Source organism: Vombatus ursinus, unplaced genomic scaffold, assembly GCF_900497805.2.
Source record: "Vombatus ursinus unplaced genomic scaffold, bare-nosed wombat genome assembly UNPS02010219.1, whole genome shotgun sequence".
In the NCBI taxonomy this organism is placed as follows: domain Eukaryota; kingdom Metazoa; phylum Chordata; class Mammalia; order Diprotodontia; family Vombatidae; genus Vombatus; species Vombatus ursinus.
Window position 1 is genome coordinate 7,941,640 of NW_020949997.1, and position 19,108 is coordinate 7,960,747.

At 38.4% G+C, this 19,108-nt stretch overlaps 1 long non-coding RNA gene across 6 annotated transcripts in view; it reads right to left on the bottom strand.

The window, feature by feature from the left end:
• LOC114037096 overlaps nucleotides 1-19,108 on the bottom strand; it is an 813,500-nt gene that overhangs the window by 484,768 nt on the left and 309,624 nt on the right. For all 6 annotated transcript variants that reach the window (XR_003568412.1, XR_003568414.1, XR_003568416.1 and 3 more), the window contains 2 exons: nucleotides 14,789-15,050; nucleotides 14,560-14,601 (listed from right to left, as the gene is read on the bottom strand). This is a non-coding gene — a long non-coding RNA (uncharacterized LOC114037096). The remainder of the gene's footprint in view (nucleotides 1-14,559; nucleotides 14,602-14,788; nucleotides 15,051-19,108) is intronic.

The window sequence follows — 19,108 nt, forward strand, 5'->3', positions numbered from 1 at the left end:
GGGTGCTGCCATTTGAGGGGAGTATGAGTTACACTAGCTTTATGCAATCCATGTGAAATGATTGTCTGACAGAATTTCATGCTAGGAAAGTACTACATTATCATCAATGGGTTATTATAAAGCATCCTCCCTGACTACAGTGGCATGCACCTTCCTATGTTATCAAGATGGATTCATCATTTTGTCCATGTAGATATCTACCCCATGACATCTCAAATTGTGTGATTCCTGTTCATATGTTTCCATAAATCCTCCACAGGGGACCCACTCACTGTGTTGGAATCTTTTCTCTGGTTCTTTTTATGTTATATTATATATTTTTATATTTAAGAAATACCTACCACTGGAGTAGTCACACTTCTATCTTCTGTCCTTTATCCTCAACTATATGACTAGCCTATGTATTTTCTAATCATATGCAATTTTGATGTCTTTTGGGCCGCTCCTTGGATACAAGGCAACATTGGTAATGTTCTGCAACCTACTTATATTCACTAAATCACATTAATTTTAATTATAATAAAATAATATTATTAAAAATAACATTTATTAAAATTTTAAGATTTGCAAAGTGCTTTATAAATGTTTTTATTCTCAAAACTACGGGAGGTAGGTGTTATTATATTTTGTAGATGAAAACTGAGGCAGATAGAGGTTAAGTGACTTGTCCAGGGTCACATAGCTAATAAGTGTCTGAGGCCACATCTCCCTGACTCCAGGTTCAGCACTCTCTCTACTGTCTTTGGATCACCTGTAATTTCTATTCTTTTAAGATTTTGGCAATTTCAAACTATATAGCATCAGTGGGTGAATACTGATGTCAAAGAGATAGGGTTTTGTTACAACAAGCAGCTTGAGATCAACAGTACAAAATTTCTCATTGTTTGGGAAATGACCCACAACAGGTAAAAATCCCTTTTCCAACAATCTTGGGTCTCTCAGATCCTCTAAATAAATTAGCAAATCTATTTAACCAGTGCAGGAGTGGATATTAAATCAATATGGGTGAAGCCAAATATGGGTGTTTTACAGATTTACCTATATTACAGATAAAAAAAACTGAGTCACAACATAAAAATAAATTTTCTGTTAGTGAATGAGGGAGTTTGAGCACAGCAAGAATCAAGTTGCAGGTTTTTTTGGCGACACAATTATCTTAATATCTTGTCTCTCTAGCAATAATTAAACTCCACAAATGTGGCGAAAAGGTTTCACTCTTTAGCCAAATGCTCGTCATGCAAGGCTACATTAAGTAAAATAGACTTCCATCTAATATTCTAAAATATGCTTCTTGACTGTAAAAACCAGTGTGTTATAAGAAATGCTAATGATAGTATGTGGTTGAGTCTTCAATCTCTGGCCCCTCACAGTTTTCAGGGTGAAAATTGCTCATTTTTCATTTCTAAAACCTTACATTCTTTCACTATCATGTGTCATCTTCTCGGTTCTTTAAACTAATTTTCACTTTAAATTCTCATGAAATGACAGTTCCTGTTTTGGGAACCATTTGTAACACACACCAATATTTGGGTTATGCTCATTGCACATGAATTCAATATCCCGAAAATGAGGAAAAGCAACCACAAGCATGTGCCTCGCCATCCTCCTCGTAGAGGTATTGTGGCACTTCTGGTCTTAAACTGTGCAATGGAAAACTCTAACTTAAGTGAGAGCAGAATACACACATGGCTGGATTCAGAGATAATTGACAATTTCTAATATAATTTCTGAATGTATTGTATTTCTCCCTCTTGGTTTTACACAATGACACTTACAAATCCAGATGAATTAAACACTGTCTCTCAAGTTTGACAATTCTAAACAAATGCCAATGAGGGCACACACTTGCAAGTGTATTCCATGTCCTTACATCTCATTCTGACTCTCCAATATTGTGGATTCAACTCCATTCAACAAATATTTATAGTACACCTACTATGTGCCAAGATATGGAGGATAAAATATAAAAAAATCTAGTCCTCTGCCCTCAAGTTGCCAATAGTCTGTGGAAGTGAAATAACAGAGAGAGACAGAGACAGAGACAGACAGAGAGACAGAAAGAGAGAGAATTAAATGTTAAGTATCTACAAAGTAAATACAATAGCTTTTGTGGGGAGGAGAATATCAATCAAGCAGATTAGGAAAATTGTTACTATGGCTTAGGAAATCACATGCAGTCATTAAAAGATGTATCAGCCTCTTTTAACTTATGAGCTTAATTTATGAGATTCTGGGGCTTTTTTAGACAACATATTTTATGACACTCAGGAAATTTGGGTTAAAACAGGTTGTAATTGTTCTCAGCCACTGTTGTCTAACCTTCTGAGAAAAAAGAATTCCCTCTACAACATATCCCCAAACTGGTCAATTAGCCTCTGCTTTGGGAAGATCTCCAGTGAGGGGGTCCTCCTTCCTTCTGGGACAGTCCAATCTACTTTTGGAAAGCTCTAGTTGTTAAAAAGTTTTTCCTTATATCAAGCCTAAATTATGCTCTTTGAAACTTCCATCCATTACTTCTAATTTTATCCTTCTCAGACCCACCAAAACAAGTCTATTTTTTTCTTCCTAGTGAGAGCCCTTCAAATATTTGAAGATGGTCATCATCTCTCCCCACCTTTTCTCTGCTCCAGGATAAACATCTTATTTTTTTCAACTGATACAGAGTGAAGTCAAGCCCTTCACCATCCTAGTTGCCCCCCTACACATACATACATACACACACACACACACACACACACACACACACAAACTTTGAATTCTCCCCAGCTTGTTAAGAATTTCCTAAAATGTATTTAGACACTGCTCTCTATCTGCTAATATGAATTTATATTGCATGTTCATTACAAAAGTAAATACTCCCATATAGCCCATGCACATGGCTAATGATTAAAAATCTCACATGGAAAGACTACCCTTCCCTGTTATTTTAAGCCTGAGGTACAGGCACAGTTTCTTGGAAAGTACCCTGAACTAAGGAGAGCTGGCAATAATACTGACTGCATGACCTTGGATCACTTTGGGCCTCACTTCTCCTAAATGTGAAAAGGATAACACTCTCCCTATTGCATATTAGTCCTAGGGAGTAGCGAGGAAATGGAAACCATAGGCCTTAATACTTCTTTGAATGAGAGGGTTAATGGGACTATTCTCCCAGTGTTTGCTGGAGAACCTGGCCCATACTCTGTGCACAACTGTGATGGATTCAAAATGGTGCCTTAATTATTTTCTAAGTCCATTATTGTAGTAGTGGTGATAGGAGTGGCAATACAGGTCATATCTTTGGGCCAACATTTTTTTTAACTAAACCTATGATTCTACTGATAAAGCAAATTCCCAATGAGGAAATCCTTCTAACAATGTATATTGGCACCCATCATTCAATTTATAATCTTAGAGATTTGCTGGGGAGTCACCAAGCGGTTAAGTAACTTGCCCAGGGTTACATAACTTGACACAAGGTGTGTGTGTGTCAAAGGCCAGGCTTGAAAGCAGACCTTCTTGACTCTGAGGCCAGCTGTCTATTCATTACAACACACTACAATACCATATGTGTGTTCCTGAACATTTAAATATGAATCAAATTTTGGTAAACTGAATTATACCTTGAATATACCAGGGGAGAATGCTATTTAAAGGAATCTCACAATTCCATCTTTATAAACCAACTAATCACTTCCTTAATTTATATGTTTCATAAATTCCAATTTTCATGAATCAGGTATTTTGAAAGTGAGGTGTCATTTTAGAATCACATCAGGAAGGCACTTTCTCATAAGCTTCTAGCTCTTGTAAATACATTCTTTAAAAAAGACGGAGGTAAGTCCAGGGTTGTTCGCTATCACTTATTTCCCACAGAATTGCTAGATAATAAAGTCTACAAATCACAGGGAAGCAGTCTTAGATAGTGATATTGAACTCATCAGTGTCAATGGCGATGTCTTCAGCAGCTCTGTTTCATATTGAAAGCAGAGGACTCACCAAAACACACAATGCCTTGTTGACAGGGGAAAGGATACCCTTTCTAGTGAAAGGGGATTCATACTGTATGTGTGTCATCCCCAAGGCTTCTCAGAGATGAATGGCAAATAACCCAGATTATGAGCACAGAACCTCCAGTTTACACATTCATTTAACCACAGCTTTTTTGCCCCTCTTACGCATAAGCAGTACAAAACTACATGGTTATTTGGCTTAATGTGGTGCTATCGTGATACCTGGACATGTACAAAAGAACATTTTGGGGGGTAATTTTGGTTAATGGTAGAAAAACAACAACATTGGTGACTTTGAATCTAAACATTTGTAGAATGAAATAGTATGAATCCTTCAATATCCATATCAAGTACTATGTTGCCCATGAAACCTTCCCTAGTAGCTTGGACCCATAATGATTTGTCTCCTTTCTGACCTCCTTAAACACATATTCTTTAGCTTAGGATTATATTTCGTTGTAGTATTCTCTGATTGTTTTATATACATTAGTTTTTTCTCCTTGACAAGATTAAAAGCTCTCATGTTGAATTGTTTCTCAGTCATGTCTGATCCTCCATGACCCCATTTTGGGGTTTCCTTGGCAGATACTGCAGCACTTTGCCATTTCTTTCTCGAGTTCATTTTACAAATGAGAAAACTGAGGCAAACAGGGTTAAGTGACTTACCCAGGGTCACCCAGCAAGTAAATGTCTGAGGCTGGATTTGAACTCAGGGAGATGAGTCTTTATGATTCCAAGCCCATTGCTCTATCCACTATACCACCTAGGTGCCTACAAAAGCTCTCATAGAGAATAGGATAAAATCAGAGATCCAAAAAGGAACTTTGGAGGTCATCTCATTCCACCATTTTATTTTACAAATGAGGAAAATAAATCCTAGAGAGAAAAAGCAATTCCACAAGCCCACAAAAAGCCAGGTCCCCTGATGCCCTGTCTCAGTCTCCCACCATTATTTCTATAGCCCAGGCACAGTGCTAAGTACACATAAAAAAGGCAAGGGCCTTGACATTAGCTCAATATGGCCAAACCTACCACTCTACCCACAATACCATGGAGTCTCTTGGATATATATTACACATTCAATAAATACTTGTGAAACTGAAACTAAAGAAAGATTATTTAAGAATGAGTAGTTAACTAGTTTCTTTAAACTCTGCATGTCTTATCTCAACCAAAAAACTGCCCAAAATTTTCTTTTTTGACCACTGAAGGACAAGTTTCTTGCAATCTTTTCTTTGCATCCATTTATTCCTTTGGATATTTCAGGGACCCTCCATTTTACCAAATAAGGGAAACATCTTCAGCCTTTTTGAGAGGGGAAGGAAGTGTAAATGAGGGTTGCATTTATGGAATGGGAGAGGGAAGGCAGTGCAAGCTACTCAAGGAAAGCTAGCAGTACTCTGCTCTCCAATGGGTATTTATTCCAGATAAGATACATATTCAAGCAAGTATCCACAAGCTATTCAATAGCCTAGACCTGAGAGTTGTTCAGGATTAACCTTTTTGAGGTCTGACCCACCAAGCAAGACTGCTTTATTTTTTCTTGTGAAAACTCCTAGCTTGCTGTTTCTTCAGATGGTTATAGTATCATAGACACCTCAGGGCCAAAGTGTCATTTTGTCTCTCTCTTTCTCTCTCTCTCACACACACACACACACACACACACAAAAGAGTTGAGGAGCAACGCTAAACAGGGTATTCCCAATGACTTCAAGGGGAACTCCAAGCTCGGGACAACTCTCTCTGAGAGAAGACCTAGCTAGAAAAGAAACAAAGCTCAACGTCAATAGTCGTAGGAGGCATTTCTCATACATTTTAAAAACCTCTGACCAGCAATGAGCAGAGAAGCTACTGCCTATTTATAGTTCACATTTCTCTAGTATTTCCACCACTTACAAAGCCCCTTTCTTACGATAACTCTTCAGGAAACTTGGAAGGATCAAGCACTAAGCATCAGAAGGGGCATGGGGACCCAGGTCTTTCTGAGTTCACGTGGTCTTCTTGCCTCCTGGCAAGAACCAGTTTCTATAGGTATAATGAAAAACTTCCTATCTCTGTCTTTACACGAGCTTTTAAGCCATTGCTACAGCTAGGTGGCACAGTGGATAGAACACTGCACTTGGAATCAGTAAGACTCCTCTGAGTTCAAATCCAGCCTCAGACATTTACTTGCTGGGTGACCCTGGGCAAGTCACTTAACCCTGTTTGCCTCAGTTTCCCCATCTGCAAAGTGAGCTGGAGAAGGAAATGGCAAACCACTCCAGTATCTTTGCCAAGAAACTCCCAAAATGGGATCACAAAGAGTCAATACAACTTAAATGACTCAACAACACTTTTCACAATCTGTCTCTATTAGCTAGGTTATAGGTTCCCAAAGTGGGCAATACCACCCCCAGAGGGGGGGGCTCTGGAATGACCCAGGGGGGCAGCAGTAGGCTCGGGTGCAATTGGGGGATGTTAAATAAAAATAAGTGGGTGGTGGAAGCATGCAGAAAGAAGAGAAGATAAGAAAATTTTGAAAAACTGTTCATACATATTTCATCTGTTGTGTAACACAGTTAAAGTCATAGTGATTACATTATTTTGCAATAAACACACAAAATGCAAGTTATAACCGATCAGTGGTCAAGTCCACAGACAGGGCTTGACAAGCAAGTGTTGGCAAGTGAGTATGTCTCACATCGTCCAGAAGTCCAGCATGCATTGGCAGGAATATGTGCATGCAGTGACTTGTTTACAATATGATACCACACAGTTATATCACCCAATATTGCATCATCAAAATTTCAGTGCAGGAAAAAAACACAAATTTACAATAAATTATTAAATTTAAGATGCATCATTTAAAAATATTTTATATGTTTTGAAATGATACAAATTTTAAAAACACTGTTAAAAGGTTAAAGAAAGTAGATTTTCAGGGGAGCACTGAGTAATTTTTTAAAAGGAGGAAGTAGACCAAGTAAGTTTGGTAACCTCTGAGCTAGGTGGCTCAGTGTACAAAGTGCTGGACTTTGTATTAGAAGACCTGAATTCAAATCCTACATCAGACTCTCCCTAGCTGTGTGACCCCAGGGAAGTAATTTAATCTCTTTGTGCCTCAGTTTCCTCATCTGTAAAATAGAAGTGATGATAATAATAGCACCTAACCTTCAGAGTTGTGAAGATCAAATGAGATCACATCTATAAAGTACTTTGCAAACCTTAAAGCACTAAATAAATGCCAGCTATCATAATTACTGGTGCTTCCTAAACATTTGAAAGGCAGTATAGCACAACAGAAAGAGTATGAATTTAGAATCAGAGAAACTGGGTTCAAAGCCAGCCTCTTCTATTTCCTAAATTGTGAGATTCAATGAGCTATTGTACACGAAATTCTTTGTAAAACCTTAAGGTACTATACAGATGTCAGCTCTTATTATTATTACCTGTGTGACCTTGAGAAAGTCACTTCATTTGTCTGGCCTCAGTTTCCTTGTCTGTAAAATTAAGGCTTGCACCTGTGGCCTCTCCGGACTCTTCCCGCTCTAGATGCCCAAGCTTCTACTATTAGCAAAGATTGGAAATCACAAGACACAGAATGTATCTAGTCACTGCCCTGACAAAGCAAAACTCTGAGCTTGTTTCCTACAAGCTTGTTATCTATTCAAGAATTCTAAGCCTTGCTTTATTCTGCTCTTCTTATTTGAATCATCCTTTGGAAAACTGGATTTTTGGAAACTAGACAAGAAGTGCCATTGTATAATGAAAGACCATTGAACTTGGAATTAGGAGAGACCTAGATTCATACCTGGACCCTGAAACATACTAATTGTAATACCACTACAAACCACTAGACCTTTCCCAGACTTAATTTCTGAGTCTATAAAATCAGGAAAGCAATAACATACCTTACTGTGTTGCACTGTAGCTCAAATTAGATTATATTCTACACAAAAGTCTCCTATTCTAGATATTCAAACATAATCTCTTTCCTAAACCCTATATTACCAACTGCCTACTGGACATCTCCATTTGGATGACCCACTGGCATCACAAGGTCAACATGTTCAAAATGGAACCATTATTTGCTTCCAAACTCCCTTCCTAATTTTCCTGTTTCTTTGAAATACACAACCATCCTTCCAGTTACCCAGGTTTGGAAACCCAGAATCATCCTCAGCTCTTCCCTCTCTCACATCCAATCAAATTTCAAGCCTCGTCAGTTCTGTCTCCATTACATCTCTCACCTCCTTCACCTTCTTCTAGCCCCTCCAATACCTCTCACCTGGACCTTTCCAATAGCCTCCCAGTTGGTTTCACTGTCCAGTTTCTCCCCTTTCCAAAATAACCTCTTTCCCACCTTGCCCCAAGCCATCCTCTACATAGTTGTCAAAATGATACACCTTCAGAACAATTCTGAGCATATCACTCTTCAGCTTTGGAAACTGCAGTGGCCTCCTTATGGATTCTAGGATTAAATAGAGGCATTTAAAGCCTTTCATAGCCTGATTACAAACTGTATTTTTGCACTGATTTCACATTACTCTGACCATCACACATTCTACATTCCAGCCATCCAGGCCTACTTAGCATTCTCTGGACACAATGTCTCATCCCTACCTTCTGGGCCTCTGCATAGTCTGTGTCTCCTGTGCCTGGAATGCTCTCCCTAGTCATTTCCACTTCTTAGAATCCATAGTTCCATTTAAGGTTCAGCTTAAATGCTAATTACAAGCAGAGGCCTTTCCTGATCCCCCAATGGTTAGTGATTAATCCCTCCTGCTGGAAATTATTTTGTTTTCACTTTGTATATATTTCATATCACTTTTGCACATATAGGTTCCTCTAAAAGAATGTAAGCTCTCTGAGGGCAAGGACTATTTTCACTTTTTTCTTATGTACTTAGATATAAATGACAGAGAAAGAAAAAAGAAAGAAAATAAAATAAAGAAAAAAAACCCTAACACACAATAGTATAATGACTCTTAAAGTAATGTCAAATTAACTGAATAAACTCCATTTTATCTGCTACCTCTGAATCTTTTCATTCATTTATAGCAACCTTATTTTGGTTCTCTGGTAGCACCTGACACATAGTAGGTCCTTAATGTATTTACTGAATTAAATTCAATTGAAATAAAGCCCTTTGAAAACCTTAAGGTGCTATGTAATCATCAGCTGTAATTCTTACCAGCTGTGGCTGTTTTCATAATGTGCTTCATTGGCACCATGAAATTAAGGCAATCCATTTCAGCAATCCCGCTAGTAAGTTCAGCCTCATGGTACCCGCAGCTATAGGCAGATCCATCAGCAAGAACTTGCTCGGGGTGTCAAGGATTTCCCTCGGGAGAAAGCTGTCATTCATTCTACTGGATTCCAGATGAGCCTCACTACACCTGAAGAGGACCAGATTAACCTCCTGACTGTTTTGCACACAAGGGAGGAGCCTGTCAGGGAGAATGTAGGTCAGTAACTCGAGGGGGCTGCTCTTGGATTTTGAATAACCTTGCTATCATATTCATGGAAAATTTTTACCATAAAGTTATGTCGGAGGAAAGTCTGACCAATTTCTGACTTTTCATTTCTCACCATCTCACATCAGGAAATACTTACAGAGTGGGTTCACTGTCTGTCTGCCCCTCTTCCTACTTTGCTTCTCACCTAAGAACTTGTTTTGTTCATTGATTTTCTACATTAAGCAACATTTTACAGAGCTCAAACTCTTCTCAAGGGTAAAAGATCATTTGGTGGTTTTTGCTGTCTTCAAGATAGTGTGATGTATAGTCATAGCAAAGGAACCAGATCTTGGAGTGATGTACTTGCATTTTCTTCCTCACTCTACTGCTAGCTGTGTGACCCTGGGCAAGTCACTTAACCTCTCAATGCCTTAGGCAACTCTCTAAGATTTTATAGTGAACAACTTTTTTAGGGGGAAGGAGTCTCTTTAGCAAGAATTTCCTGTGCCAATAAAACCACAGATCCTGTATAAAACACACACACACATCTACTGATTTCTAATATAATATTAAATGAACTGAATGAATCCCACATCTTACTTCGGTTCTAATGTAGCCTATTAATTAGTTTAAAACCTGATCTGGATTATTTTACCTTGACTTACAAATGGAGCCAAGGGGTGTAGGACTGAATGCAAGGGAAAAATTGGATGGGAGAAAGTTTCCAGAGTCATAGAGGGGCAATGGCCCCATAGACCATCTAGCGTAACTCACACCTGGCTAAAAATTTTATCCATAGCAGCCCTGACAAGTAGACACCCAGTCTCTTCTGGAGGACTTCTACTAGGGGAAAGTTAACTCCAGTCAATAAGCATTTGTTAGGCACCTACTATATACTAAGCTAAGCACTAGAACCCAGGACTTCCCAAGGCAACCCCATCTACTTTGGGAATAATTCTAAAAATCAGATAGTTTTTCTGTACATTAAAGTGGCACAGTAGATAGAGCACTGGGCTTAGAATCAGGAAGACTCATCTTCCTGAATTCAAATCTGGACTCAGACACTTAGAAGCTTGTATGACCCTGGGCAAGTCACTTAACCCTGTTTGCCTCAGTTTCCTCATTTGTGAAATGAGCTGGTGAAGGAAATGTCAAACCACTCCAGTATCTTTGCCCAGAAAACCCCACAAGGGGTCACAAAGAATCAGGACAAAAACAACAATAAATCTAACTCTTTGCAACTCCTAAGCCACTACTCCTAGGTCTAGCTTTTGGGGCCAAGTAGAATAAGCTAATTCCTCTTCCATAAGACAGCCCTTAATACACTTGAAGACAATTATCACATTCCCCTAAGTCTTCTATAGTCCATATAATATGTCCCAGGTTCCTTCAAATAATTGTCATGTAGCAGGGTGTCAAAGCACTTTGCCATCTTGGTCGTTCTCAGACACTCTCCAGCTGATCACTGTCCTTTAGAAAATGTTGCACCGAGAATTTAATATGAGACTCCAGATTTCTGTGCAGGGAGTTATTATTACCAACCAAGTCCAGGAAACTATGCCTCTCTTTATGCAGTCTAGGATTGCATTAGCTTGCTTGGCTGCCAAGAAAGGGAGAACAACAAGATGACTATTAAAACTGAAGAGCAAAAAATTCTGACCATAAAAAATATTTTAAATTCCTGGCATGGGCTACAAAAACTGGCCTTCGTTTCATGCAAATATTTGTAGTTTCCTCCCAATATTCAAAACTGAATTGGACTGGGACCCTTAGCAAAGGGTGAGCATATTTTTAAATAACATTGGTGCAATAGGATAATATGTGATAATTAATGCAAAATTAAATTGAACTCATTTCTGGCCTTAGAATGCCTTTTTTCCAAGGTATTTAAAGCACTTGAGAGACAGGACCTCATCATGAACTCCCCAAACTCTGGTAATGGTGAGAAGTTTTATCCTGCTCGTTCAAAAGATTAAGTGATAGAGGGGATCAATGATTAATAATAACAATAATAATAATATCTAGTGTTTATAGAGCACATGATGGTTTGCAAAATACTTTACAATTATTATCTCATTTGATCCTCACAACAACCCTGAGAAAACTGAGGCAGCCAGAGATTAAATGGCTTGCCCAGGTTCACACAGCTAGTACATATCTCATGCAGGATGTGAACTGACATCTTCCTGATTCCAAGTCCGCTACTGCACCGCCTAGCCGCCTAATATGATGTGTCTATCCCAGTTTACACTGGGACTTCAGAAGCAAAACTGGAACACTGCTGATATTGATCTTTGCGTATTCCCAAGGAAAGTACTAACAGCCACTAGACCATACTCATTTCTCTTTACAGTGTTTACCCTGTGGGAAAAGAGTTTACATCTCTTCCTGAGTTTAAAATGACAACACTAACCTGACATTTATAAAATCTTTACCAAGCATTAGCTCATCTGAGTTTCACAAGAATTTTGTGAGATAGGTATTCTGGATATTTTTATCCCCACTTTACAGATGAAACTCGCCCATGGGGTGGCTGAGTTTAGGCTTTTCCTGCCTCCAGATCCAGCACTCTATCCAAAACACCATGAGGTTTTCCATATTAAAAAAACATAATGAGATTTAAAAAAAAAAAAAAAGGAGAGTAGCTTATGCCACAGAAGAATTTGTTTCCAGATGAGGGACAGGGTTGTTCATGTTTCCTATGCTGGATTTTTGTTTCCAAAATATCCACTCAAGGACTGCAAAGTTCTAAAAGAAGCCTGACTTTTATGCCTCCATTGGCCTTTGCCTGGAAAGACACAGAGGGATATCTCCTCTATACTTGGAACCAAAATTCCAAGGCCAGAAACTCTCATAAATAAAAGGCTTGCCTACATCATCCTTCTAACTGCTGCAAAGACGAGTTTGTTTCAGGGATAATCACTGCCCACGTAAAAGTTACCTCTCACCGCAACACTAAACTAGAGAAATGAAAAATTATGTAACAGAATATTCTTAAACAAGTACATGCCTCAAAGCAGAAGCTCAAGAAAAGTATATTCTAAGGAAGTATTCAATTAAAACAGCCGCTAGCTGAACTGCCTTCAAGATTTAACAAATGATTCTTCTTTCAATTAAATAAGATAATGAATGGGAAAGTACCCTGACAGCTGTAATGCACAATGCAAACATAAGCTATTCTTATTGTTGGTGATAATAATATTCATCATAAAAGATGACATTTCCAAGATCACCAGTGGAGCGATTTGATGGAAAAGAAACAAAACAAGAAAAAGAAAGTACATCTCTCTCATCCTTTCTTACCATGCTAGGCAAACAAATGTTTCTGAATCTCATACAAATGCCCTCCAGAAATGTCAGATACAAATTTTCCTTCCTCTGACTTAAGACTTGACACAATTACTACTGTATTATAATGAAATTATACAACATATATCTCTAAAGCCGTTCTTCAGATATATAGGTAGAGATAGAAATCTGTAACTGTAGGTGCATTTACATTAATATACAATTTCATTTATCTATACAACCTCTCTACCCTATCAGGTAGTTAAGAGATCATTAGTGGATCATGTACTATCATCCCCATTTCACATATGAGAAAACTAAGGTCCAAAGATTATTCCACTACTCAGTGACATAAAACCAACTCTGGCAACCAGGTTCTAAGCCCAGAGGGGCTATGTAAGACAAGCAAGTTTGAACCTGCCTGCTTCCAAGTTTAAATGCTAGAAGTCAATACCTCTTTGAGGTCATAGTCTGCATCCTTGATATGAGTGGCAGAATAACTAGAGGCCCAGCTTGACTTCGGCCAAAGGGCAGTTCTTTTTGGGAACCTACTGCCTGTTAAGGTCAGAATAATGGTTTGAAAAAAACTCAATTCCCCTCTTTTTGAAGCCATTCTCCCCTACAATGGAAGCTGAAAACAACCACTATCCATACCTATATAGAAGGAAAGACTGCAGAAACAAACCATGTTTGATGAAGACCACAAAGCTACCCCAATAATGTGAAACATTCTTAGTCCCCAGTACCAAGCTACTCATCTGATCAAAGCATGAACTGCCAAGAATGCCTAGTGGTCCAGCCGCATGGAGTTCATTAGAAATGGAGATCACTGGAATAGTCCCATACTCCTTATAGTACCTTCCTTCAACCATCATGCTCTTTTCTCGGGGGGCAGATTTAATCTCTCCTGAAGCAATCAGATGAAAACTAAAGTGCTGACTCATTTTTAACCCAGAGAGCCCACACACTCGAATGATTCTACTGAAAAAAAAAACTACTGTAGCATTTTACCCATCTTGCCCTACTTGCTGTGTTTTTTTTAAACAAAAGCAAATTTCCCAAAATGTTTATCATATGATACGTAGTGACATTTAACCGTTTCACTTACAGTAACTAGAGCTCTGAAAAAAAAATTTCCTGTGTTGTACTTTAAAGATGTCGATTGATCAGTATAGTTACAACCTAAGAAACAGCAACCTCAGGAGAAATCCATGTAAAAAACTCTTAATTTCAGGTTGATTAAATTGTATGACTTTTCTTAATTGCACAGCCATGGTTCCCTTCTCTCCTCCCTCCTCCAGATTCTTCTCCTCTGATTGTACCATGACTAGAAAAATGTAAAGACCGTAAAGGCAAACATTCACATGGTTGAACTAAAGAAACTGAAGGAAACTTTCTGATCATTCATTTCCATTTTGTGCTCAGCAAAGAACAGAAATTGTCCAGAGTTGAACTTCCTTCCCTAAGTGCTCCATAAAACCAAAATAAAGCCAGCTTGGATATTCTGTTGCTAGGTAAATTCAAACCGCCTGTTATGAATCTTTAACTTTCCAAGCGAAAGGTCCTTAGTCAGTTTAATTCCAAGGAAAGGGATAGTGAATTAACCAAACCCACCATGACAGATCATCAATGCCTAAATTCTGTCCATTGATTCCTTGAGAAATTCCCCCAATAGCTAGTTTGACAAATAGTCTGACTATATTAACAGTGGGGAAAAGGAGTTGACGTTCTCCTAAAATATCAAAGCTTTTAAGCCTGCCCAGGGTGCAGCAGCAGCTCTAACCCAGCTCAGACACTCGGGCAAACTGCAGAAATCATTAAAATGCTAGAGACATACTCACCAAGGAGAAGTTGGTTGCTCCACCTCCTTGAGAACAGGATGCCTAGGGGGATAAAAGTCACATTTATGTATTCATGCAAAGTTTCATTGAAGTGAGAACTTAATACCTGAAAAGCACCAAGCATATAGGCAAAATCACTTATTTTTTTCCTCCATTCACCAATGATGTTCCAAAGATTAAGACGAAGAAAAAAAAACCCAAAACCCAAACCAAAAAAAGATATACACACCTCTCAGTCAGCCTTCATTCTCATTGGAACAGAATGACTCATGCTGACTCACGGCCTCCACTTCCTCCCACTACATTCTCTTCATACTTCTAAGTTTGACTGGTCAAGTTCCCAGGGTCTCTTTGCATCTCATTCAAAGTTCTTCCAGGAAGGGTAACTCGCCTTTACTGACACCCTGGGTGGCAAGTGTCACAAGCCTGCTTTGCAAAGACCCAACTGTAAATTCTTCACACCCTCCATGTGAAGGAAGTATAAGGATTACCTAGAAGGGAGGGGGGAGGGGAGAGAAAAGTGAGAGGAATTTAAGAGTAGGGGAAAAAATAACACTGAAAAACCCACTTGTGAATATCAGTATACTCTTATTTTAACTTTGAAGCATAAAAACTTCTAAGCAGCAAGTTTGTTTATGAAACCGGCCCCTTCCAAGGCATTTCTGGGAAATGGAGGGTACAAAATTTTTCTCTTCTGCCCTTGCAAAATTTGAGTTTATTCTAAAAGTGTTTAGTAATATCTAAGTCAATTAAAACCTTGTTAATTAAAATAATTTGCCAGCTTGATAATTCAAATAATCTCAAAACTATTCTCTCAAATGTATTTTAAATACCATTTCTGACATGTTGACCCTAACATTCTGTTTGTTAAAACTATCAAAGTTGACAAGAAAGGATAGGAAGAAAAGAAGAAATAGGATTTACTATAGACACAGAGACTGGAACTAAGTTAAAAAATGTATATATTATGTCTAGTTACCTATAAGTATATACATATATTTGTACAATCATAAAAATGAGATTCTACTTTTTTTTTTACCAATTTACCATTAATTTTTTACTGTACAATTTGATAAAACAAAAAAAAATCAGAGAATTCACAGGCTATATGATTTCTCATCAATTAAACCACAAGAAATTGAATGAAAGAAAAGCATTCTTATTTTCAAAAAATGTTCAATGATATTTTATAGGAAGTCAATCTTAATCTCCATTCATGTTCCTAATCTGAAAATGCAATAGGTATTCAGAGTTTCTTTTGAATAACATATAGCATCATTCCACTGTTCTTATACAACTTAAGAAATTTTCCATTAGAAAAGAAAATGGAAAAAAAAGGGATTCATTTGATCTACATTAACATATCTAGAAAACAAGAGGCATTTTCGAGTTTGAATTTTGGCTGATTCATTGTTTCTAGGGGGTGAATCATACACTCACTGACGAAAATGTGTGCTCTGACAATCTGATTTGGTAATGCTCCATAGTGTGTGGGCCATATGATGGGGGAACTCTAAAGGGTAAAAAGCAAAAAGGGAAATTACATTGTGGCTGATGGTAGAGACCAGCAGTTTATGATGAATGAACGGAATAACGGACAAGGACTCAGGATACGGAGCTTACATTGGCAGCTCCACTGTTGACTCACTTTGGAGAAGGGGCTACAACACTTTATATGTCTGCTTCTTAATCCAGAAGATCAGAGCATTCTCTATCAGAAAACATGAGATGCAACCTTTCAGACAAAAGTTGTAAAACAGATATACAATATTCTCATTTCATGTAAGCTGCTCATGAGAGTGAGTTGACTATTTAGTTTTCTTCAAATAAGGAATAAAGTCCTTATTTGGAATTTTTAAAAAAGGGGGGGGTAGAAGGAAAAAGCATGTTTTGGGAACATGTTGTCCAGTTTAGTTTAAGTAGCGAGTTCATGAGAGGAAGTAGTGGGTGTTCCCCAAAGGGATGTCCTTGGCCCTTTTATTCTCTCTAAACTCTCTCCCTTGGCAATCTCATTTATCCAATGACTTAAATGACTATTTTCATGCAGATTACTTCAGTTCTTTATTTTTAGCCCTATTTTCTCTTCTTGACTATTGCCCCCCATCTTCAGATGTCTACAGATATGTGACCCTGGACAAATCATTCAATCTCTTTCTGCCTCAGTTTTCTCATCTGTAAAGTGAAGATAATAATAGCACATACCTCCTATGGTTGTTGTGAGGATAAAAGGAGATAATATTGGTAAAGGACTTCATAAACCTTAAAGCATTGTAGAAATGTCAGATATTACTATTATTAATATTACAGGACACCATCTGAATGCTCTATTGAGACCTTGAACGTGACATGTCTAAAAATCATTATCTTCCCCCCAATATATTATTGCTTCTGACTTCACTATTTCTGTCTGCAAAGCTACCACTTACCTGCTTTGCCACGTTTGCAAACTTGGGTTTATTTTGGCCTCCATCCTTCATATTGTTTTTCTCTCCCTCATATTTTCTATCTAATCAATTATTAATTTCTACAATATCTCTTGCATCCATCTCTTCTTTTCTACTCCTACTATTACTGCCCTAGTACAAGCCCTCAATACAATCCCCCTTAGATTACTGCAATAGCTTCTTTGTAGGTCATCTTACCTTTAGTCCTCTCCAATCTACTCTTCTTACTGTTGTCAGAATCATTTTTCTCACACACAGATCTAGTCGTGTCACTTCTCTGTTCAAGAATTCTCAGTGGCTCCCCATTGCCTGCCATTAAAGACCCTCCTCATTCTTGGGACACTCTACCTTTTCAGTCAATTAATATTACTAGTCTATATGCACTCTGTATAGTAACCAAACTGGTCTACATTCTGCCTCCTGGACACTCCCTCCATACTTTCTGCTCCTCCTCCTCTCAGACTCTCTTCTGTACCTAGAGTGCCCTTTCTCCCCATATTCACCAGCTGAATTCTCACTCATTCTTTCAAGTTCCAAGAAAATACTGCTTCTTCCAAAAGTCTTCCCTGGTCTCCCCAGTAGGTAGTGACCTTCTTCCTTGGACTTTACAAGACACTTTGTTTTTCAATTCTCTGATGCATTGAATTCAATTTAATTAATGCATTTAACTTAATAATACAATTCTCTAATTCATCTCTAATTCACAGGTATGTGGTGTGACCACTCCTATGATGTAACCCAATACTTTCTCTCACACACAAACACACACACACACACACACACACACACACACAGCATGTAAGCACCTACTCATTTTCATTTCAACTTGCTCTCATACTAGGAGTTCCAGGTTCCCAAAGATAGACCACCATCACATGGTTACAACCCAGGTCTCTCAAGATACTAGAGATAACTGGGCTGAAGGGAAATAAACTCCCTCCTATTAACCACTATAGCTCTTGAGCCCCCATCGATACATTTCTATTTACACAATTACTAAAAATTTAACACACCATGCCAGGTTACAGTGAGTATCAAAAACCCAAGCACCAAGTGCTACATTGAAACACACACATACACACATACACACACACACACACTCCACTCATAATAATGACACTTTTAGATCTCAAATATAATCATTTACTCAGTAATAAGACAAAAGGAATAATGTCCTAGATATGTTAATACACATATAGTAAATCAAATGCATAAATAATAAAATATATCACAATCCACATATAATCTAGGTCACATTCCCCCATCTGTGCAGTTAGAATATATAGAAAAGAATGGGGCACACACATACAGAACCCTAGCAGGGAAGTACACGAGGGAGGAAAATTCATGTGTTGGGAATAATTCATAATTTTGGACTACAGGATTTGAAGTCATTAGCCCACTGAGAAATATCTGCGGCACGTGAAATGGTTTCTTTGCCACTTGTTTATCTGGAGGTCCTCATTGTTCTCTAGTTGGACAAATCCTCCTGTCTTCTACATGTGAATGCATGTACAAGCTCTTTCAACTTACCATTCCAAAAAGGACATTTAGAAAATATGAATATCAGTTCCCTTTAAGCCAAAGCACTTCCAGGTTCTTCTGGCTGGCTCTCTCTGGGCTATACAGACCAACCCAGACACCCAGATGTTGTATTCCAATAAGAACAGATCTCTCTCTCTCTCCTCTTTTCATCCCCCCACCCCACACACACTCACCAGCTCAGGTTGATTCTCTGGACACAAGGCAGTCTAGTCAGCTTTTCCTATACAACAGGTAAAGTACTTATCTTTTCCCTTTCAGCTTTTTCCTCTTGACCCAGAAGGGGCATAAAAGGGCACTATGTACTTTGGAGAAGTTTCATTTCTCTCAGGTATCAGGTAGCCCTGAAGGACAACAGCTAAAACTGCAGTTTTCATTCAGCCCAGCAGGAATCACGTAGCATCACATAGCTGAGCTCGACACTGGTCTCTTTAACCATTCCAACAAACTTTTCCCAGCTCCCTGAAGGGTCTTCAGTCTTCACTTGCCAAGTGCTCCCCTCTTCAGGCTCAGCCTCCTATTTCCACCAACTCTTCCAGCGGTTTAAATTAAAGCCTCCTAGC